Source organism: Cololabis saira, chromosome 21, assembly GCF_033807715.1.
Source record: "Cololabis saira isolate AMF1-May2022 chromosome 21, fColSai1.1, whole genome shotgun sequence".
NCBI lineage: Eukaryota > Metazoa > Chordata > Actinopteri > Beloniformes > Belonidae > Cololabis > Cololabis saira.
The window spans coordinates 4675163-4696852 of NC_084607.1; the positions used below are offsets into that span (position 1 = coordinate 4675163).

Here is a 21690-nt window from a genome sequence, read left to right on the forward strand (position 1 = left end):
CTTGATTACATTCTTCAACAACTCCAGCAGTGTTTAGAAACTTTCCCTCTTCTCTTTTTTTCACCTTCCTTCCACCTCGCCCTGGGGCGGTTGCTGAGTTCGGTGGAAAGAAGGACAGACGAGCATTTTGCCAGGAGCGCAGAATCACAAGATTTAAGTCGGTGGCGGCTCCGACTCCTCTGGAGAATGACAACCACGAGGAAACAAAGATTGCATGATGGTTTGACTGACAGCCTTTTATGTCTGTTCACTACAAGGTCAGATGTACCCCAAATAGAAAAAGGGATGTGAGTGATCCTGAATTTATTAAAAGAGCTCTGGCTTCGGCGGGATTGAACGCCGCGTGTTTCGGGCGAAGTGAAGAATCAGATTTACAGGAAGGAAGCGACGAGTGAAAAGACGTTTTAAAAAAGCAGCCACGTAGCATCAGTAGCATCATTCGTCAAATAATCTAAATATAAATCCGCCACTGCTGCTTTGTCAACTTCAACCTTGTCTCATAAATGTCATAAGGAGGGAATGTTCGGAGGTTAATTTCATTATATTATCAAGAGAATAAGGCAATTACTAACAAATGACAAAAAAGGGCAATTCAGAAGCAATTCTGAGGATAACTGACCGTGCTACGTCCTCTCGACAGGTGGCTATTCATAATACAGCAGGTGATTCATATGAATTATTTCCTACCTGTCATTCACTTTGCTCTGCAGCCGAAGTCTGTCCAAGTAATTGTAGTCCTGTAGATTTCACTTTGGCACCTTCAGCGGGTTTCTCGGGTGACCTTCCTGGGGGCTTCCTTCTGAGCAATTATCTGTGGACACGGCGGAGAGACAAAGAGCTTTAAAGGGACAAAAAATAAATCACACAGAGTAAAACAAAACAAATATCAGCTTGTAAAAATATGCGGTTGCAGCCAATCTCCCTTTTTCTTTTTTTTCATTTTCACCCCTGTGTGTGTAAGGGACAGAGATGTTTTCCCTTCTGATTTATTTTTCCCCTGGAAAGTATCACATAACAGCAGTCAAATACTTATAGTGCTAACTTCTCCACGCTGCTCCCACCTGATAAAATTGTGCAGCCGCCCCGGCATCACACTTGCTCTCATCCCGTGGCCCCTAAGAAGCTCAGAAATACATCAATATACTGCATTTCCGTCCCGAGTGTTACCACCGCTTTGGTATTTTGCACATGTGCTTATTCAATATCCCGGCGATAAAAACCACCAGCACCTCAATTTGCCTCCGAATGTCTAATCTTCAAAAGAAAACACTTCCACACAAAGCGGGGAGAAGCTAAGTAATAGCACGGGGGTCATTTGGCGCCAGTGAAGTATTGGTAAAAATGAGTTTCCATGGAGACTAATATGCTCGCGAGCGAGGACAAAGTGGCATTCTGGTATGAGCGAAGTGAGCCACGGGCCACGAAGATAACAGGTCCACACGGAGAAACACCATGTCAGCAGAGTCGCATACAGTACAGGAGGCTCAACCTGTAATTAACGCATGCAGCTGCATGGAAAAAAACATTTAAAATGTAAAAAAATACATCAAAACATTAAACTCCAGCACCAAACTTAAATGTGTCATCATCAAATGCTGGATTATTCTCAGGAATAAGCTCCTAATATCATGTGGAAGAACACATTTTACATAAATAAAAGAAGAAAAGTGTCAATAAAGTCATTAAAGCTCCTTATATCCTTGTTTACAACATTAATAGCTCTGCATTCAGGAACAGTGTTCAACTGCGGCTACAACACTGAATAAGAGACTTTTTTTTTACATGTGGGGGCCCCCAGAGTTACAGAGCAGCAAGGTCCAAGCCGAAGAGCAGTGGCGTCAATTCAGTCAAAGCTAATGTATGGCAAGGTTACGAGTCTCAGAACTAAACTAGAGTATCAATCAACATGCCCAGTATACTCATCACAGAAGTCTGCTATGTAGCTTATCTGTGTGTCAAGAAAATTTGAAATTTTTCAAATGCAGCCTCACTCATATCCTGCTAACTATGAACACTACACTTAAGGCTGATTTATGGTTCCGCGTTACACCAACGAAGAGCCTACGGCGTAGGGTACGCGTCGCCGCGTACCCTACGCCGTAGGCTACACCGTCGATTTAACGCAGAATCATAATTCAGGCTTTACGTGCTGATTACGTAATACACATCCGTTTCGGCACCGACAGCAAGCGGCAGAGTTAGAGATCAGAAAAAGCGTATCTGACAAACGCCATTGAACTCATTCTGTTCACTTCATCCACAATATCACGTGGACATCCCAGTTTAACTAAGAGTAAAAAAAGTCAAATATTTCCCTTAAACAGATTTATAAGAGGGTAGGGTGATTTGATATCTTACCTTAAGATGAACTTGCATAATTAATCCATCAGTGGCTAACAGCCTCGTTAATATCCTGACTGGGGCAACATTGGACCATCACTTTGTTTTTCAAACAAAGAAGGCAATTGCCTTCTTTCTTTGAAAAACAATTGCGGAGTTGCCTGCTTTCTTTTCATCTTTGTAATTTTGTAAGTTTTGTAAGTTTGTAAGTTAGTAAGACTGCAAAGAGCGCTAAAAACGAGATTTATAGCGACCACTGTCGTCAGGGACGCTGGGACAGGGCCGCCGCAAGGGGTGTGCGAACCGTGCGACCGCACGGGGCCTCGCGCTATGGGCCGTTTTTTTTTTGTTTTTTTTTCTCGTTTTTTTTCCTTTTTTCCCTTATAAATATCAACAGTCACGTTCCATTACAGACCTAAATGTGTACTAGTCTGTGCATATCAATAAATATATGTGCAATGATGCGCGTGTCTGTAGTTCAATACAACTGATCAGACCAAGCGCAGACACAAGCTAGTCTGATCCAGACGGGTGGAGTTGGAACAAACTGTCACACAATCTCGAGAGAACGAGACAGAATCAGGAAATTTACATCAGGGGATGAAAAAAGAAAAAAACTAAAGAAAATGGAAGAGTTTAATGCCTCTCTGAAAGGCTCGTTTGATAAATTTGTTACAAAAATCACCGATCCGACCGGGTCTCAAGCAGCCGTGGGGCCCCGCGTCGAGGCAAGAGATGATGATGAGGCAGGAGAAGGTATCCAGTATTTTTCTTAATTGGAGAGTTAAAATTGCGCATAGACACCCGATCCAACCCGAAAAACCCCCAAATTTCGGGGCCCCCCCCGGCCATTTCGCACAGGGCCTCGCAAATCTCCCAGACGGCTCTGCGCGGCTGGGACATCACATTTCAAGATATGAGGGGGGTACAAGTGTTGGGAAAGATAATACCTAGTGAAATCGATCATGTTGTTCTGACTTGCATTTGTAGTTATTTTATAGGTATTAAATGATAGAATAATCAATACAAATAGACACAGAGTAATTCCATAAATCTATTTAAAAAACAAACATTTACATTTTCCCCTGAGGCCGAGGTGTGGCGGCTGCCATACCTTGCCGTACCCTACCAAAGAGCGCTTTTCCCTCCGACAGACCACCTGAAACGTTCACGCGTCACCAGGCTCGCCTGACGTTTGGGTTAACTGGACTCCCAGCAACGAGGCATGGAAACAACAACAGAGGAGGGCGTCACACGCCTCCCACTCCACGGAGGAGCGTTCTATTTCTGGCTGATGAGCATGAGAAGGAGACGTGAGCGCAAATTAAGCTCCAACACAGTGGATGAAGTTGACACTATTCCTCCATAAAGTCGACAAACTTCTCACTTCCCCTCCGCGTCGTCAACGCCGCGGCGGCCAGTTCTCGCACGCGGGAAGAAAAACAAAACAACAATGGATCCAATTGTGAGAACTCTTCTTCGTTTCATCACGTACGCAGCCAAGAAGTCGTTCTTTTAATTTCCTCGCCTCTCGCTAGGTTCGATGCTTCCAGCTTCCAGCGTCCAACCTGCCGACTCTCCAACACGACGCTCCAAACCAATTAACAGTGATTGATGTGCTTCTTCTTTTTTTTCTTTTCTATTTAGCAGCATTTGCTTCAAATTGATTTGATCACTCGATATTAGGAAAGCTAGTAAACAACTGCCCGCACTGCATTTTTCAGGCGAACCTCCCCAAAGGCTGCAGGAGGCGGGCTTTAAAGAGCCAGAAGGTAAACTGGTGCAGGTTGGACGGAGGAGGACGACTAATCTTAACGCTTTCAAAGTCCTGGAGTCGTTTAGTCGTTTAGTCTCGCCTCGGCTGAAGGGATCGCTCGTGATCTCGGTCCTCGGCCTTAAGGTGCCAATCAGAAGCCATCTTCAACATATTTTAGGCCGTCATCTGTAAGTTATGGCACTTTTCCACTAGTACCTTGGGCTGAGTAGGTACTAGTGGGAAAGTGCCATGAGGAGCATTGTTGTGCTTTTATCTGCTGAGGAAACTGGTTGCAGTTGCATGAAAAGTGACCCTGGTCTGGAACTGAAAACTTTAATTTAAGAAACTTTAGATGTGAGGAGGCGTCATACGTTCAGGTTTTATTCCAACGTGGTGTCATTAAAACACCCCAGCAGTTTACTGCGGCCATGTTGATTAGACTACAGGCAGGAGGTACCAACGAAATCATTGAATTGGACAGTTAGTTTCATCGTAGATGGGATGTTATTTACTATATATATACTAGGGGTGGGACGATACAGGTAACTCACGATTCAATACTGTGGCGATATGTGGCCCACGATAACGATAATATCACGATACACGATATCTACGATATTCGATATATTGTAAGAAATTTCATCCAACGATAAATGTGACTGAAAAAGAAAAAATACCCATAAAAAGGAAAACATCCGTAGTGATATATTTATTCAATGCCAAAACTTCCTACAATGTACAAAGAAAGTGCATTTGTATAGTAGCTACCTCACTGCCTGCTAGTCTTGTAAATGTAAACACTGTACAGCTGGACACATTCAAGTTTATGAACATTAATAACAGGTTTCATATAAACCAGGACAGTGCACTGCTTTGTTTCTAATACTGAAAAGTCAGTAAGCAACTTAATTTTGCATAATACCTCACTGCCTCCTAGTCTTTTAAATGTAAACTACGTACAGCTGGACTAATTAAAGTGCATGAACAAAAGTGCGGTGACAACCGCCTAAATCCATTATGTGTGTTGTAATAAAATATCGATATTTGCCATCAGTTTATCGATTATTTATTGCGACAATTTCTTTCCCCACCACTAATATATACAGTACAGACCAAAAGTTTGGACACACCTTCTCATTCAAACTAATGGGGAAGTGTGTCCAAACTTTTGGTCTGTACTGTATGTATATTAAAATAATGTCTGGAATCCAGCAACAGTCACAACAGAGAGACTCATCCCTAAACCTCCTCCCAGCTTGCTTGTGATTACCTTGTAACTGCGTCTCCCGCTCGTGGCGACGTCTCGCGCCGCTAATTTCAGACGGTTTCAGGCTCCAGCGTACCTGACTCACACGGAGTATCAAGGCTCTGCAGAGGCTGATGAAAAGCTGAGGAGTTGACTTATTTATTCGAATTAGGCGCGCCGGAGCAGGAAAAACATCTAAAATATGCAGCGAGATTTGAGGGGAAAAAGCTCATCTTATTAGAGCTGAGAGTCTGAACTTGCAGGTCGTGTTCAGTGCAACGTGATAAACAGATCAAGTCAGACCAGGATGTCCTCGTGTTCACACAGTTGAACAGTTGTTTCGGCAAGTTGTTAGTTCATTGGTTTTGTGTCATTTAGATTACTGTTCAGTTGTTTTGGTCTGCTGCATCCAACAGTCTTCTAACAAAACTACAAGTGGCTCAAAACAAGGCTGCAAGACTTGGGCCCTGTCCCAATACTCCCCCTACCCCTCGTTTTCATCACTACCCCTACATTTTGCGCATTCCCGTGTCTCGTAGTGGTGTCCCAATTCCTCTTTTCACCTAGGGGGAGTGGAGAAAACGAGGGGTAGTGGCTATGAATTGGCCCTACGGATCGAGTGTTTCGCGATCCTCACTCGCTGACCTAGGGACCAAAAAATTTCCCAGAATGCTTTTCGTCGTCATTTGCGGACTGAATCCAAAAAAAACATGGCGGACATTTCTTATTTTTTTAGTGAATAAAATCAATATTTTGAGTTAGTTTCTGCATAAAAATGAGTTTTGATTACATTTCTAGCTAGAAATATATATTTTACTTTCATAATATTCACTCAGTGAATGTACATAATCACTTTTTTGCTAATTTTTTTCACACCTCGCCAGAATAAAGGATGATTTATGGTTCTGCGTTACACCAACGCAGGCCTACGGTGTAGGTTACGCGGCGATGCGCGCCGTACGCCGTACCCTACGCTGTAGGCTCTGCGTTGATTTAACGTGGACCCATAAATCAGCTCCCGAAGCCGGCAGGCAGACAGAAATCCCGAACTTTTCGGAGCAAATTTCTTAACAGGCGTAGCTACAACTGTTGGATTTCATCTATTACACCAACATTTATCTTCCTAAATGATTTATTTCAGCCAGCGGTAATTCTCCACAGAGCTGCAGGTTTCCTCCCGGGACGACCGCGCAGGTTGACCTGGCGATCAATCCTGTACGTGAGCTGCTGCTGCGCCCCGGTCTCATCATCGCCGAAAACATCAGTCAAAAGTAGGGGTGTATTGGGATTGGGCCTTGTTCTTGGTTGTTCTCCAAGAACAAGTGTTGCAGAAATGCATGAACGTCTCTCCTGGCTGAAGGTTGAGGGTAGGATATTTACTAATGTACTTACATATTTCCATAGAATTATTTACACTCAGACTCCTACATTTCTCTATAATAATATAACTTATTGTTCAAATATTCATTCATATGACACTCGAGGGGCGAATAGTGGTTTGTTTCCCTGACTCTATGAAGAGGACAGTACTTTATAGATCAGTTGCATGTTGGAAAAACCTTCCAGGTGAGATTTGTGACATCAAAAGAAAGGCTAGTAATGTATTTGTTGTCATCACCTTAACAACATATAGCGTATCTGATTGAGTGAGATCAATACATCAAATTATATATGATTGCTATGATGTTTTTCTTTATTTCTTATTTGTAAGTTTTATATTTAAAAAAAAAGTACTTTATGAATTGAGATTGTATTCTTTCGTTTTGGCGTCAGCTAATGGAGATCCTTTTAAATAAACAAATTAACAAATGTTCGTGGATGTTCTCGTGTGTTATCAATTATTAACCCTTGTACTGTCTTTGGGTCAAAATGACCTAATTCTCCTGTCCTTCTTTCCTCCCGCTCTCTTCCTTCTTTTCTCCCTTCCTTTCTTCTTTACTCCTTTCCTTCCTTCTTTTCTCCCCTCATACATTCTTTCCTTTCCTTCCTGCATTCTTTTTTCCCTTCCTTCCTTCCTTCCTTCCTTCCTTCTTTTCTCCATTCCTTCCTTCCCTCCCTCCCTCCCTCCCTCCCTCCCTCCCTCCCTCCCTCCCTCCCTTCCTTCCTTCCTTCCTTCCTTCCTTCCTTCCTTCCTTCCTTCCTTCCTTCCTTCCTTCCTTCCTTCCTTCCTTCCTTCCTTCCTTCCTTCCTTCCTTCCTTCCTTCCTTCCTTCCTTCCTTCCTTCCTTCCTTCCTTCCTTCCTTCCTTCCTTCCTTCCTTCCTTCCTTCCTTCCTTCCTTCCTTCCTTCCTTCCTTCCTTCCTTCCTTCCTTCCTTCCTTCCTTCCTTCCTTCCTTCCTTCCTTCCTTCCTTCCTTCCTTCCTTCCTTCCTTCCTTCCTTCCTTCCTTCCTTCCTTCCTTCCTTCCTTCCTTCCTTCCTTCCTTCCTTCCTTCCTTCCTTCCTTCCTTCCTTCCTTCCTTCCTTCCTTCCTTCCTTCCTTCCTTCCTTCCTTCCTTCCTTCCTTCCTTCCTTCCTTCCTCCCTCCAAAGACAGCACAAGGGGTTAAAAAAGGACCATGTCGTGACAAACCATTTTTTCAGTAGTTTCCATCCGTTTTGTGAAAATATTTTCCTCCCTGATGAAATTTAGTCTTCACAAACCTTACGGAGGTGATTCCGAGGCTGGAAATGTTGCCGGTAAAACAGACATGGAGCCATTAAGCGCTGGCTCGGCGTGACCTTTATTTTGAAGGGCTGGCTGGTGACACGCTGTGAATTAGCCGCACAAACGCTCCAGAAACTCGTGCCTTTGTGCAGCTTGACCCGCAGGTCAAGTAAACGTGTGACGAAGCCGGCGAGAGAGAGAGCGTCCGTCGGCCGCCGCGCCGCCGCCGTCATTGGCTGCAAGGTGAGACACCGACGTGCCTCCGAGTGGAGTATCGATGTGATCGAGTTGGGATTTTTGCTTATCACCACAATATCAAGTCACCTTGTTCTTCCACCCCCCCCTCCCCTAATCAAATGTCAACAACGGTGCTATCTAACCCTGATATGAAGCCAATTAAATCCTTGTCTCGATCCAACGGCGCCGCGGACTGCATTTTAATTCGCTGTCGGTTTCAGCGTCCCGGTTCGGGGTCGCTCAGGAAAACAACTTTTCTTTTTTTAATCTCTTTTTATTAAACACAAAACAGAGTTACATACTTGGCTTAAGACAGACCCACCCCCCCACCCCCTTTTTTTTTGTCTTCCCATATAGTCAATCAGCAATAAAACATTTGTGAGTCATTTATACACATATACATCTTACATGTTTGCACTGCTGCCCTGTTGCACATTTTTGTACATATACCATGATACAGAGTCTATTGTATTTAATTTTATACTTATTCTACTTTTTTATTTACATATTTTGAAGGAGAAAACCACTCCGTGCTGCTTTTAATTTAGTTGTATAAAGACAATAAAAAGTCTGAAGTCTGAAGTCTGAAGACACCAAAAAAAGGGGAGACAAAAATATTACCGTTAAAGAATAACAACACAACCATAACAAATGTATATGCATACATGTACACATATAGAGAAGAAAGAAATAATCAATTTCATTTATAGAGCACTTTTAAAAGATCTCAAAGACGCTTAAAAATATAAATATCAAGCATTTTAACCAAAGCTACGCAACATTAGCAAAGTTACACTGGTTCAGCTAAAAATCTTAATTCAACATACACGATACACACACATTTTATTCTACAAATGGCAAAACATGTTTTGCCATTTGTAGAATAAATGTTATATCTTTTTTAGACAGAACTGTAAAAGTACATGTAAAAAAAAGTCTCTTATTCAGTGTTGTAGCCGCGGTTGAACACTGCTCCCGGATGCAGAGCTATTAATGTTGTAACAGAACTGTTATAAACAGTAAAAGACGTGAGTATTTACTTTGTAGATGTGAGTAGCAGCCGTTCTGGATTCTGATCTCAGAGTAGATTATGTTTCTCTTAGGGGATTAATAAAGTATTTTTAATTATGGCCTACAGTAGTTATTGTAACGGATACCTGCAATCATAAAGTCTTGTTTTGTTAGAATCTATTTTTGTTGTTTACCGTCAACCTATATGATATCAAATACATGAAACAGACTAGATGGGGAAAATGTAAGCACTGCAGATAAAGGTTATATAAAAGTTAAAGTAAACAGAACTGATGGGTCCACATCACTAGCCCAACGCACGAGGAAGAAGAAAGTAAAATCCAAGCTATCAACGTTGAAAAGGCTATTATATCTTTAAATTAGACATCCTTATACTCAGTACTGGAGTTGAGGGGGGATGAGGGGGGACGGCATCCCCCCTGAAATAAAAACGGTCCAAATCATCCCCCCCTGTAAAACTGCCATCCCTCCTTTCCATCCCTTATGTCATTTCATCAATGAATGTGGTTTTACTGCTATTTCAACATTTAGAGTCATCACCAGAAAAATAACTTATTTGACAATTTTCACCTGTTTCAAGTAAATTTTCACTTGAAATAAGTAAAAAAAATCTGCCAGTGGGACAAGATTTATTTTAGTACATGCAAAATCTATTTCCACTGGCAGATTTTTCTACTTATTTCAAGTGAAAATCTACTTGAAACAGGTGAAAATTGTTGGTTTTTCCAGTGATGAGTCTTGTTTTAAGTGTAATAAGTTTTTTTTGACTAAAATGAGACATTTTAACTAGAAATAAGACAAATATTCTTGTTAAGATTTTGAGTTTTTGCAGTGTAGCAATATTTACTTTCAATTTGATCAACTACACTGCAAAAACTCAAAATTTCACCAGGAATATTTGTCTTATTTCTAGTTAAAATGTCTCATTTTTAGTCAAAAAATCTCATTACACTTAAAACAAGAGTCATTACCAGAAAAATAACTTATTTGACCTGTTTCAAGTAAATTTTCACTTAAAATAAGTAGGAAAATCTGCCAGTGGGACAAGATTTATCTTAGTACATGCAAAATCTTGTTCCACTGGCAGATTTTTCTACTTATTTCAAGTGAAAATCTACTTGAAACAGATGAAAATTGTTGTTTTTTCCCGTGATGAGTCTTGTTTTAAGTGTAATGAGATTTTTTTTACTAAAACGAGACATTTTAACTAGAAATAAGACAAATATTCTTGTTAAGATTGTGAGTTTTTGCAGTGATCCATGTTACTTATCCTGTGAAGGACAGAGTCATATTGATAAGTTCAGAAAAGTGTTTTTTATTGTTGTGTTTTGGTGTATTTGATGTAAGCCCAGTGGATATTTAAAGCTTACAGAAGGCTGCATTTAACTGCTGCTATGTCATTCCTGCAGTATTTCTGCAGCTGTTTTGGTCACTGCTATTATTTGTAATATATTATATTATTTGTAATCAGCACAAATTATCTGTCCCCTTATGATCAAATCCACCATCCCCCCTGATTGTTTGTTACAACTCGAGTACTGCTTATACTATCCAGGAAAACAACTTTTCTAATGCATGATCAAAAGAGGGGGGGGTTCAAACCCCACAGACGGAGGTTTAGCAGCAGCAGCCAGTGTTTTACTCCGGGGTCGAGGCAGAGGGTGAAGCTATTGACACACGGAGCTGCAGCTAAGCCACTCCACATCCCCATCGATCGCAGGTCCACTCCACTGCGAGTGGCCTTCCCCTCGTAAGCCCCGATCCAGCCGCCCGTGCCGGCTTTCCAGAGTCCAGGCGGGTCGCCGGACCGAGGTCCAGCGGCACCTCCGGTACCGAGCAGCCCTGCGGTCCTGCTTTGTTCCCCGATCAAGATTCAGTGCTTGTTTTGTGTTTTGTGGGCCGGCGTTTGGCTGCTGCAGCAGCGGGAAGCAGATGGCCGGCTATTTATGGACGCGGCTGCCGAGTCCGGCTCAAATCGAGCCTCCTTTCAAAGGGTTTAGTGGTTTTTATGCCTGAACAGGGACTTCAGAAATCCCTGGACCCAGAACTTGTAAACGGACCGTGACAACGAGATTATAAAAGATGCTGTTTTCTTTTTTTAGTGTTTGACATGATCAGACTGAATTTTGGTTTCTTTTAACTGCGGCTAACGTTTCCTGGGAGGACGGCTGTTAACCCGGGCCAACACCGGGCCAACACGAGGCCAACACCGGGGCTAGGGTTGCCACCTTTCAGAAATAGAAATAAGGGACGCCCTGATTTCAGCAGCGCAGGAGCCAAAAAAAAAAGCCCTAAAACTTAAAAAAAAAAAAAAAAAAAGCCCTAAAAGCCCTAAAAAGTGCTTTAATAGCATTGAACTTTCATGACTGTAGAGACAGACAACCATACTAGCATCTAAAATAGCCTCCTATGCTACGTATGTCCACATCAGCCCAGATGTATAATATAGCCTACAGGTGAAGAATATAGTGTAAAAGTTAATTTATTTCAATAATTCAACTAGAATATGGTGTAAAAGTTAATTTATTTAAATAATTCAACTAGAATATGGTGTAAAAGTTAATTTATTTCAATAATTCAACTAGAATATGGTGTAAAAGTTAATTTATTTCAATAATTCAACTAGAATATGGTGTAAAAGTTAATTTATTTCAATAATTCAACTAGAATATGGTGTAAAAGTTAACTTATTTCAATAATTCAACTAGAATATGGTGTAAAAATTAATGAAAATACGGGACAAATCACGTCCCGTATTAGTTCAATACGGGACGCAACATTTTTTTTGTATTTTACGGGATGGTTTGCAACCCTAACCGGGGCCAACACCGGGGCCAACACCGGGCCAACACCGGGGCTAAGGTTGCCACCTTTCAGAAATAGAATTAAGGGACGCCCTGATTTCAGCAGCGCAGGAGCCTACTAGAATATGGTGTAAAAGTTAACTTATTTCAATAATTCAACTAGAATATGGTGTAAAAGTTAATTTATTTCAATAATTCAACTAGAATATGGTGTAAAAGTTAATTTATTTCAATAATTCAACTAGAATATGGTGTAAAAGTTATTTTATTTCAATAATTCAACTAGAATATGGTGTAAAAGTTAATTTATTTCAATAATTCAACTAGAATATGGTGTAAAAGTTAATTTATTTCAATAATTCAACTAGAATATGGTGTAAAAGTTAATTTATTTCAATAATTCAACTAGAATATGGTGTAAAAGTTAATTTATTTCAATAATTCAACTAGAATATGGTGTAAAAGTTAACTTATTTCAATAATTCAACTAGAATATGGTGTAAAAATTAATGAAAATACGGGACAAATCGCGTCCCATATTAGTTCAATACGGGACGCAACATTTTTTTCTCAAATAAAGGACAATTCCGTATTTTACGGGACGGGTGGCAACCCTAACCTGGGCCAACACCAGGGCTAACACCGGGGCTAACACCGGGGCTAACACCGGGGCTAACACCGGGCCAACACCGGGGCCAACACCGGGCCAACACCGGGCCAACACCGGGGCCAACACCGGGCCAACACCGGGCCAACACCGGGGCCAACACCGGGCCAACACCGGGGCCAACACCGGGGCTAACACCAGGGCAAACACCCGGGCCAACACCGGGCCAACACCGGGGCCAACACCGGGGCCAACACCGGGCCAACACCGGGGCCAACACCGGGCCAACACCGGGGCCAACTAGTGATGCACCGATTGTTCGGTAACCGAAATTGTTCGGCCGAAAAAGGCAAAAAAACACTTTCGGTGTTCGGTGGGAAAAAAACTGAACAATTAATAACGGCGTTGTAAAATAAGGAAATAGACTGGCCGCTCCGTCCCGTAACGTTGCGCACTACATAAATCGTTGGCCAACCAAAAACTAACCCCATAAGAATTTTACCTAACATTCACCAGGAGGTGGAACCAAAACAACATAATGCTGGGAAATTAAAAAATGTTCATTTTTTTATGTTCAATAAATATTTTCTACCTTCTAATTTTGTAAAAGATTTTTTTCTTTGAAAAGCATGCCTAAATCAAATGTATTTGATTTATGCAATGGTGAAAAAATTGGCAAAATAAATGAAAAACTGCTGAAGAACCATGTTCGGTATTCGGCCAAGTGTTTATTATTATTTTCGGTTTCGGTTTCGGCCACAAATTTTCATTTCGGTGCATCACTAGGGCCAACACCAGGGCTAACACCGGGACCAACACCCGGGCCAACACCTTGGCCCCCCGTTTGCCCCCCTGATCCTCGGCACTCCCACGGCCCTATAATTGCGGCGCCGTCACAGGTTGCTCGCGGACCGTCGCTGCATTGCAAGCAGACGTTAATTACAGCAGGAATTGCAGCTTTGAGTTAATAAGGCTGCTCTGCGGCGGCTGCGGACTGTTGCCATGGCGTCACGTTTATGGACAGGACATGCATAAACCGGGCTGTTTATTGCTCTTGGATGTAAATAAAATAAGGCCGCGACGATAAGCCCTTCATGACGCGCCGCCTGGCAGCAGGTGACAGTTTGAAATTGCATTAATCCTTATCTATTCATTATGAAGTTTGCGAGTCCACATGTAGGTGTGGCGTTATCGCTGCGAGGCGCCTCGGCTGAATTCAAATTGATTTCCATCTTTGGTGGAATCCATTGCAGATTCCTCTCATGGCCGGCGACGGCGGAGCCGGCGACCGGTGCTCACAGGTCAAGTCAGATTAATCTGGGGCTATCTGATCAGCCCGTCCCCGAGCAGCGCCACGTGTGAGAAATAGCACATTTCAGATTACAGCACTCCCTCTAAAAGCCTTTAGCTGTCGCGCACGTCTCTCAATAGTTTGGAACAGAGCGTTCGTTTCATCTCTGGGCGGCTTCTCTTAGAGGCTAGCCCCGCAAGGTCCCGTCGCGGGGAGGTTCAAGGGCAAAATAAATCAGCGATGACACGTGGCATCGTTGTTATGTAGGGCGCAGAGGTCTCCTGTCTGCGGCGCGGGCTCAGGTTGAGAGATCCCCTTTGTGTCTGAGGCTGGATCGCATTAACAGCCTGAGTCATTACATTAATAGCTGCGCCACCACCACAACATGAATAATGCCGTTCCCTTTGTGACGGGGTTACAAACCAAAAAGAAGCACCAGTCTATTATTAACCATAAATCCATAAATGACAGGCGCTGTACATACAGACACGGGGAGGTGGGGGGGGGCTGCACCGGTGCACCATGTTGAATCCATTAACAAGCTAATGAGCACAACCCTCTGCTCGGCTCTGAATGAAGATGCTGCAGAAAGTGCCAGATAATAAACGGCTAAATAATGACTTCTTGGTTTTCTGGATTCTAACCTGAACAACCCCTCCCTCCCTTTGGTTGTCATACGGAGCAAAAATGACAGAAATATAAGCTTCAAAAAAACGTCTAGGACAGCAAGTGCTTCATTGTTATGAACGGCGGCGCGGCGCGGCCTGGGAAACTCTTCACAAGCCGGATCTCCTCTAAGCTATCAGACACTTTCTAGGTGATTTGAGTCTCATTTACGTCCAGCCTGAGAAATCTTGGCGTTGTCTTTGAATAAGACATTAGAACAAAACTCCAAACAGCTGATGAGGAACTGTTTCTTACGGAAGAGTATTAGGGTCAGGCAGGAGAAAAATAAAAATAATATTTTAGAGGAGGAAGATTTTTTTTTCATTATGCACTTCGAGAAAAAAGTCAAAATGTCAAGAATAAAGTTGAAACGTCGAGATTAAAGTTTAAGTACAATTTCGAGAAAAAAGTCGAAATGTTGAGAAAAAAGTGAATAAAGTTGAAATTTCGACTATATTCTCGAAATTTCAACTTTATTCTTGAAATTGTATTTCAACATTAATCTCAACATTTCGACTTTTTTCTTGAAATCTTATTTCGACATTCTCTTGAAATCTTATTTCGACATTCTCGACATTTCGACTTTTTTCTTGACATTTCGGCTTTTTTCTTGACATTTCGACTTTTTTCTCGACATTTGGACTTTTTTCTCGAAATTGTATTTCAACATTAATCTCAACATTTCAAATTTTTTCTCAAAGTGCACAATAAAAAAAAATCTTCTCCTCTCAAATATTTTTTCTCCTGCATGTCCCTAATACTTTTCCGTAGTTTCTACCATTTAAACTAGGAACTATTGTTTCTAAAAATTATCTTGAGCTGATTATTCCTGCTTTTGTGTCGTCTCGTTTGGACGACTGCAACAGTTTGTTTTCTTGCTTAAACAAGAAGGAAGTGTCTCGTCTTCAGCAAGTCCAGAACTCTGCAGCGAGGCTGCTGACTCGCTCTGATAGGACGACTCACATCACGATCCTAAAAACTCTTCACTGGCTTCCCCTCCCTCTTCGTTTTAACTTTAAAATTTTGGTCCTGAAATTCAGAGCTCTGCATGGTTTGATGATGTTTTGCCACTCAGTACGAGTAAGGGGGCTGGTCCAGTGGGGAAGTGATGTCAATGCTTCCCCTCTATAAAGTTACAGTACCTTACCTTACTTACCATAAGCCCCGCCCACCTCGCCGGTGCCCGCGGGATCCAATCAAGAAACGGCAAGGTCGATAAAAGCGAGCCATGCCAGGTTCTCTGACTGACACATCAGGAGTTGCCTGGGCAGAGCTCGGCGCGCCGCCCTGCCTCCCATCCCACCGATTTATCCGGGTCCGAGGGGAGCGCATCCCCCTCCACACCCCCACCACCACCTAATCCGCGCCTCTGAAAGTTCGCTTAATCAACCTCTGATTAGGAAGGAGCAGGCCGAGGTGTCCGGCAGCATCCTCGCTGCCCTCGTCTACCCCCGGCGTCAGTCACAACACAAGGAAATGGGATTTGTGTCCATGGCCTCCCATGCCTGACACCCCCCCCTCGTCCTCCCTCGCCCCCCCGGAGCCTCCAGTCTCCTCGGCCTCGTTTCTGGCCCTTCATTTATTGCATGCTCGCAAATAAGCCGCTGCAGAGCAAACATTTGCTTCATTCTAATTTTCTCCTTCTTCCTCTTCTTCTTCTCTTCCCTCTCTTGCTTTTGTCTCTCTCTTTTTGTTTTTTTTTTTTCATGTTGTTGTTGTTATGAGTGTCCCGCGGGTGTCTGGGAATGAATTAAACATCAGTGGGTTGGTAGGAAGGGCACAGCTTTGCCTGAAAGGATTGAAGGCAGAGCGCCGTTTGAAAGGAAACAGCAGTGGAGGTGACGGGTGGGGGGGGTTGTGGACGGGGTGGGAGGACATTCAACCATCAGGGAAACACTTTGACCTCTAACATCAAAATACCTTCATACATAGTCATTTCTGTCCCGTCTACTAGCGGCTGCCTGGGATTTCCCCGAGTCGTGAAAAAAAAAACACACAAAAAAAGGCCGGATCGTGTTTATTTCTGTAGTTTGTTTGTTGTCATTTAACCCTTGTGTTGTATTTGGGTCAAAATGACCTAATTCTCCTGTTCCTTCTTTCTTCCTGCTCTCTCCTCCCTTCCTTCCTTCTTTCCTTCCTTCCTTCTTTCCTTCCTTCCTCCCTTCCTTCCTTCTTTCCTTCCTTCTTTCCTTCCTTCCTTCTTTCCTCCCTTCCTTCCTTCTTTCCTTCCTTCTTTCCTCCCTTCCTTCCTTCTTCCCTTCCTCCTTCCTTCTTTCTTTCCTCCTGCTCTCTCCTTCTTTCTCCCCTTCCTCTTTTCTCCCTTCCTTCCTTCCTTCCTTCTTTTCTCCCTTCCTTCCTTCCTTCCTTCCTTCCTTCCCTCCCTCCCTCCCTCCCTCCCTCCTTCCTTCCTTCCTTCCTTCCTTTCTCCGTTCCTTCCTTTCTTTCTTTCTTTCTTTCTTTCTTCCTTCCTTTCTTCCTTCCTTCCTCTTTTCTTCCTTCGTTCCTTCCTTCCTTCCTTCCTCTTTTCTTCCTTCCTTCGTTCCTTCCTTCCTTATTTCCTCCTGCTCTCTCCTCCTTCCTTCCTTCCTTCCTTCCTTCCTTCCTTCCTTCCTTCCTTCCATCCATCCTTCCTTCCTTCCTTCCATCTATCCTTCCTTCCATCCTTCCTTCCTTCCTTCCATCCTTCTTTTCTCCCTTCCTTCCTTCCTTCCTTCCTTCCTTCCTTCCTTCCTTCCTTCCTTCCTTCCTTCCTTCCTTCCTTCCTTCCTTCCTTCCTTCCTTCCTTCCTTCCTTCCTTCCATCCATCCTTCCTTCCTTCCTTCCATCCATCCTTCCTTCCTTCCATCCTTCCTTCCTTCCATCCATCCTTCTTTTCTCTCTCACTTACTTACTTACTTCCTCACTTCCTTACTTCCTTCCTTCCTTCCTTCCTTCCTTCCTCCCTCCCTCCCTCCCTCCCTCCCTCCCTTCCTTGACTCAAAGACAGCACAATGCTTCAGAAACAGCCTCTGATTCGGAGCCTCACTTGTATTGATTAAGGCAGACTTTATTTTTATTATATTTTCCTATCAATTAGGTGACAAACTGGATTAATTTACCTTTTGATTCCCATCCCTGGCATCAAGGACAATTATTGTTATGTAGCAGCGATTTCTGTCTGACATTGAAGCCGTGGAGGTTTTTTTCCTCATTAATTCACTTGTGGAGTTACTCCCGACTCTACGTTGTCGTTATTTCTTGTAAATTGTCTTATGTTCCTGTGTTGTTTTATTTATTTGTGTACAGCACCTTGTTTCAGCTGTGGTTGTTTTAAAGTGCTTTACAGGACTGTCTCAGAAAATTAGATATTGTGATAAAGTTCTTTATTTTCTGTGATGCAAAAATGTCATACATTCTGGATTCATTACAAATCAACTGAAATATTGCAAGCCTTTTATTATTTTAATATTGCTGATTATGGTTTTCCTTCCTTCCATCCATCCATCCATCCATCCATCCATCCATCCATCCATCCATCCATCCATCCATCCATCCTTCCTTCCTTCCTTCCTTCCTTCCTTCCTTCCTTCCTTCCTTCCTTCCTTCCTTCCTTCCTTCCTTCCTTCCTTCCTTCCTTCCTTCCTTCCTTCCTTCCTTCCTTCCTTCCTTCCTTCCTTCCTTCCTTCCTTCCTTCCTTCCTTCCTTCCTTCCTTCCTTCCTTCCTTCCTTCCTTCCTTCCTTCCTTCCTTCCTTCCTTCCTTCCTTCCTTCCTTCCTTCCTTCCTTCCTTCCTTCCTTCCTTCCTTCCTTCCTTCCTTCCTTCCTTCCTTCCTTCCTTCCTTCCTTCCTTCCTTCCTTCCTTCCTTCCCTCCCATCCTTCCTTCCTTCCTTCCTTCCTTCCTTCCCTCCCTTCCTTCCTTCCTTCCTTCCTTCCTTCCTTCCTTCCTTCCTTCCTTCCTTCCTTCCTTCCTTCCTTCCTTCCTTCCTTCCTTCCTTCCTTCCTTCCTTCCCTCCCATCCTTCCTTCCTTCCTTCCTTCCCTCCCTTCCTTCCTTCCTTCCTTCCATCCTTCCTTCCTTCCTTCCTTCCTTCCTTCTTTCTTTCCTTCTTCCCTTCCTTCCTTCCTTTTTTTCATTCTTCTTTCCTTCCTTCCTTATTTCCTCCCTTCTTCTCTTCCTTCCTCAGTTTAAGATTAAGATTCCCAGAATATTCTAATTTTTTGATATAGGATATTTGAGTTTTCTTAAGTTGTAAACCATGATCAGCAATATTAAAATAATAAAAGGCTTGCAATATTTCAGTTGATTTGTAATGAATCCAGAATGGATGACATTTTTGCATTACAAAAAATAAAGGACTTTATCACAATATTCTAATTTTCTGAGACAGTCCTGTATAAATAGAGTTGAGTTGAGTTCTCAGGTAAACGCCGCAGACGCCGCCGGTTCTCCAGCGCTCCGTCAAAGCCCTGACGCCTCGGCGGCTGCAGAGACGTGACCCTCGCGTTGTTCCAGCGCCGTCACCAAACCGGGGCCGTTGAACCGCGACTGTGTTCCCGCGGGAACCGGACTGTGGGAGGATTTTCCTCCGGAGGACTAAACCGCGCTAATCCACAACAGAAACAGGGCTCAGCGGCGTTAAGCAGTGGATACCATCAGCTCCACTGTGATCCTTATTGCTGCTTCATTTTTAAGAGGGATAAACACACACACACACACACACACACACACACACACACACACACACACACACACACACACACACACACACACACACACACACACACACACACACACACACACACACACAACAGAAAGGACCTAGCGAGGCCTGCGCTTTGTCAAGATGGTTTTAAGTTGGCGGGGGCGACCTGGAGTCCAGCGTCCTGTAACTAATGTTGTTTCTGTCAGCCTGTTTCAGTTTCAGTGTTTTTAGTTTTAGTCTAGTCTTTGGGTCAAGCTATTGTGGTAAGATGCACTGAATAAGTGCTCATTTGTGAGTGCGCAGCCTCGACCAATGGCGTGCGTCGCTGGCCTATTTAAGGGGAGGTGATGGTGAACCCGGAAACAAAGCGCGACTCTTCGTCCCCATCTCATCACCCCGTCTCATCCACCTGTGGCAGTGGCTTTGGCCGGCTCGTGTCAGAAGCGGATCTTGTAGCAAGATTCCATGCTTAATTGCAACTGGTACGTAGTCTATGTTAGTTTCAGCATGCTGTGATGGCACCTTGCTTTCTACTTTTAATTCTCTGCCGACCTGCACCTGATCGCTTTTTCAGCACGTTCCGGCGTCCAGTTTCCTTCCAGTCTGCGCAGCGCGCATTCTGTGAGTTTTTGGGGCTCGCTCCAAGCGTCTGTTAATCAGGCGACTTGTGGAATTCGGCGAGCTTCACTAGGATTACCGTATTTTCTGGACTATAAGCCGCTACTTTTTTCATAGGTTTTCAACCGTGCAGCTTATACAAAGGTGCAGATATTCTGTGGATTTTTCTTCCACCGCTAGGGGGAGTGCTAACCGGAATTAGAATCAAAACTAAGACAAAATAAATGCAAAGAAGAATACATTACTTCTTCTTTAGCAGATAGAAGTAGAAGCAGATTTCAAACAGATAAATTAATACCGGTTATTTTCTCTTGGTTCTGTCCCATTTTAATCAGCAAAGTATAATAAAAGACTTAAAAGACACTGTTAGGAAAGATCTATTTAGGTACAAACATGTACATCATTTACAGTTCAGAATCCTTCTGTACATGTAGTAAATATCTAATCTAACAACATAAATATCTGTGGGTTGCATATCTTTTTTTTTAAATAGAGCGGATGCGGCTTATATACAGGTGCGGCTTATAGTCCAGAAAATACGGTAATTAAGACGCCTGGCATCATCTGGTATGTGCTCTTTTAACGAATCTTACTTTCGGCAGTTATTATTTGTAGCATCAATTAAGTGTTTGTATGTATTTTAGGGGCTGCCGGATTTGGTCCCGCTGCCGTTCTTGTCAACCTGAAAATACCGAGCAGTGTCCTGGTTGGACTGACGCTGTCGTCCGCGTGAAGAGTCTGCAAGACCACCAAGCATCAAAGCATTTTAATAGGTTTAGTTTTTAGCAGTTGTGCGCGTGTGAGAGAGTGTGTGCGCGAGCGAGTGGTTGTCAGACTAGTTAGTGTGTGTATGTGCTTGGAGTGTGGTGTGGGGGATGCTTCCCTCTTGGGTTAATTTGGGGTAACCTGGGTTGTGTCGCCCTTGTTACCTTGTTTAATTGATCCTATATTGTGCGTGGTCAGCAACCACATTGGTCAATCTCTGTTTTTGTCTCCTCCCATTACTTTTGAGCCATTTATATTGGTTTCGTATGTTTGTGTATTTTGTTTTCCTTCTCATACCCTATTTTGTTTCTTTGCTTTTCAGGTGCTGAGCGTTCACCCAGGGTGGCAGCCAACCCTTTTTGGTGGTGGTGTCCTACGTGTGTGTGCATTCCACGTATGCTCAGTGTTTGGTTTATTTAATTTACTCCTTTTTTTGGTTTGCAGTGAGTGCGACACGTGTGCTCGCATGGTATTCTTCGGACTTGGCTTCATCCCTTGGTAGTTTGCCCCCCCTGCTGGTGGGCCTCAGCCCTGTCAAGTGCGAAAATCCCTTCCTCCCTGCCCTAAAAATATTATTGAAGTGTGATTGCATTTTTATTGACTTCCGGGCAACGTATTTTAAAAGAAACTGATTTTATTGAAACTAAAATAATAAAATTATATTTTCATAACAGTCAGTCTCTGGTGTATTAGTCAATCGAAATTTCACGTGCGCCCTTAAAACAAAAAGTGTTGACGATCGGGCCACACTATCATTTTAGTTTTTATTAGTTTTAGTCACGTTCATTCTCCTTTTAGTCGTGTCAAGTTTCAGTCGACTAAGAGTCTGAGCATTTTAGTTTTATTTTAGTCAGAATTGTCCATTTTAGTCTAGTTTAAGTCAAAGATTGTATTTAGCCAAACCCATTTTACAATTCAAACAAGGTTATCTTATTATTATATTATTGTTACCTTATAGACTCAAGAATACATTAATTCCAGATACAGAAGACTCTAATTTGAGT

The 21690-nt window shown here is 42.9% G+C and overlaps 1 long non-coding RNA gene across 1 annotated transcript in view; it reads right to left on the reverse strand.

The window, feature by feature from the left end:
- LOC133422408 (uncharacterized) overlaps positions 1 to 21690 on the reverse strand; it is a 453225-nt gene that overhangs the window by 341680 nt on the left and 89855 nt on the right. Inside the window, exon 2 of the long non-coding RNA XR_009770741.1 lies at positions 688 to 811. This is a non-coding gene — a long non-coding RNA (uncharacterized LOC133422408). The remainder of the gene's footprint in view (positions 1 to 687; positions 812 to 21690) is intronic.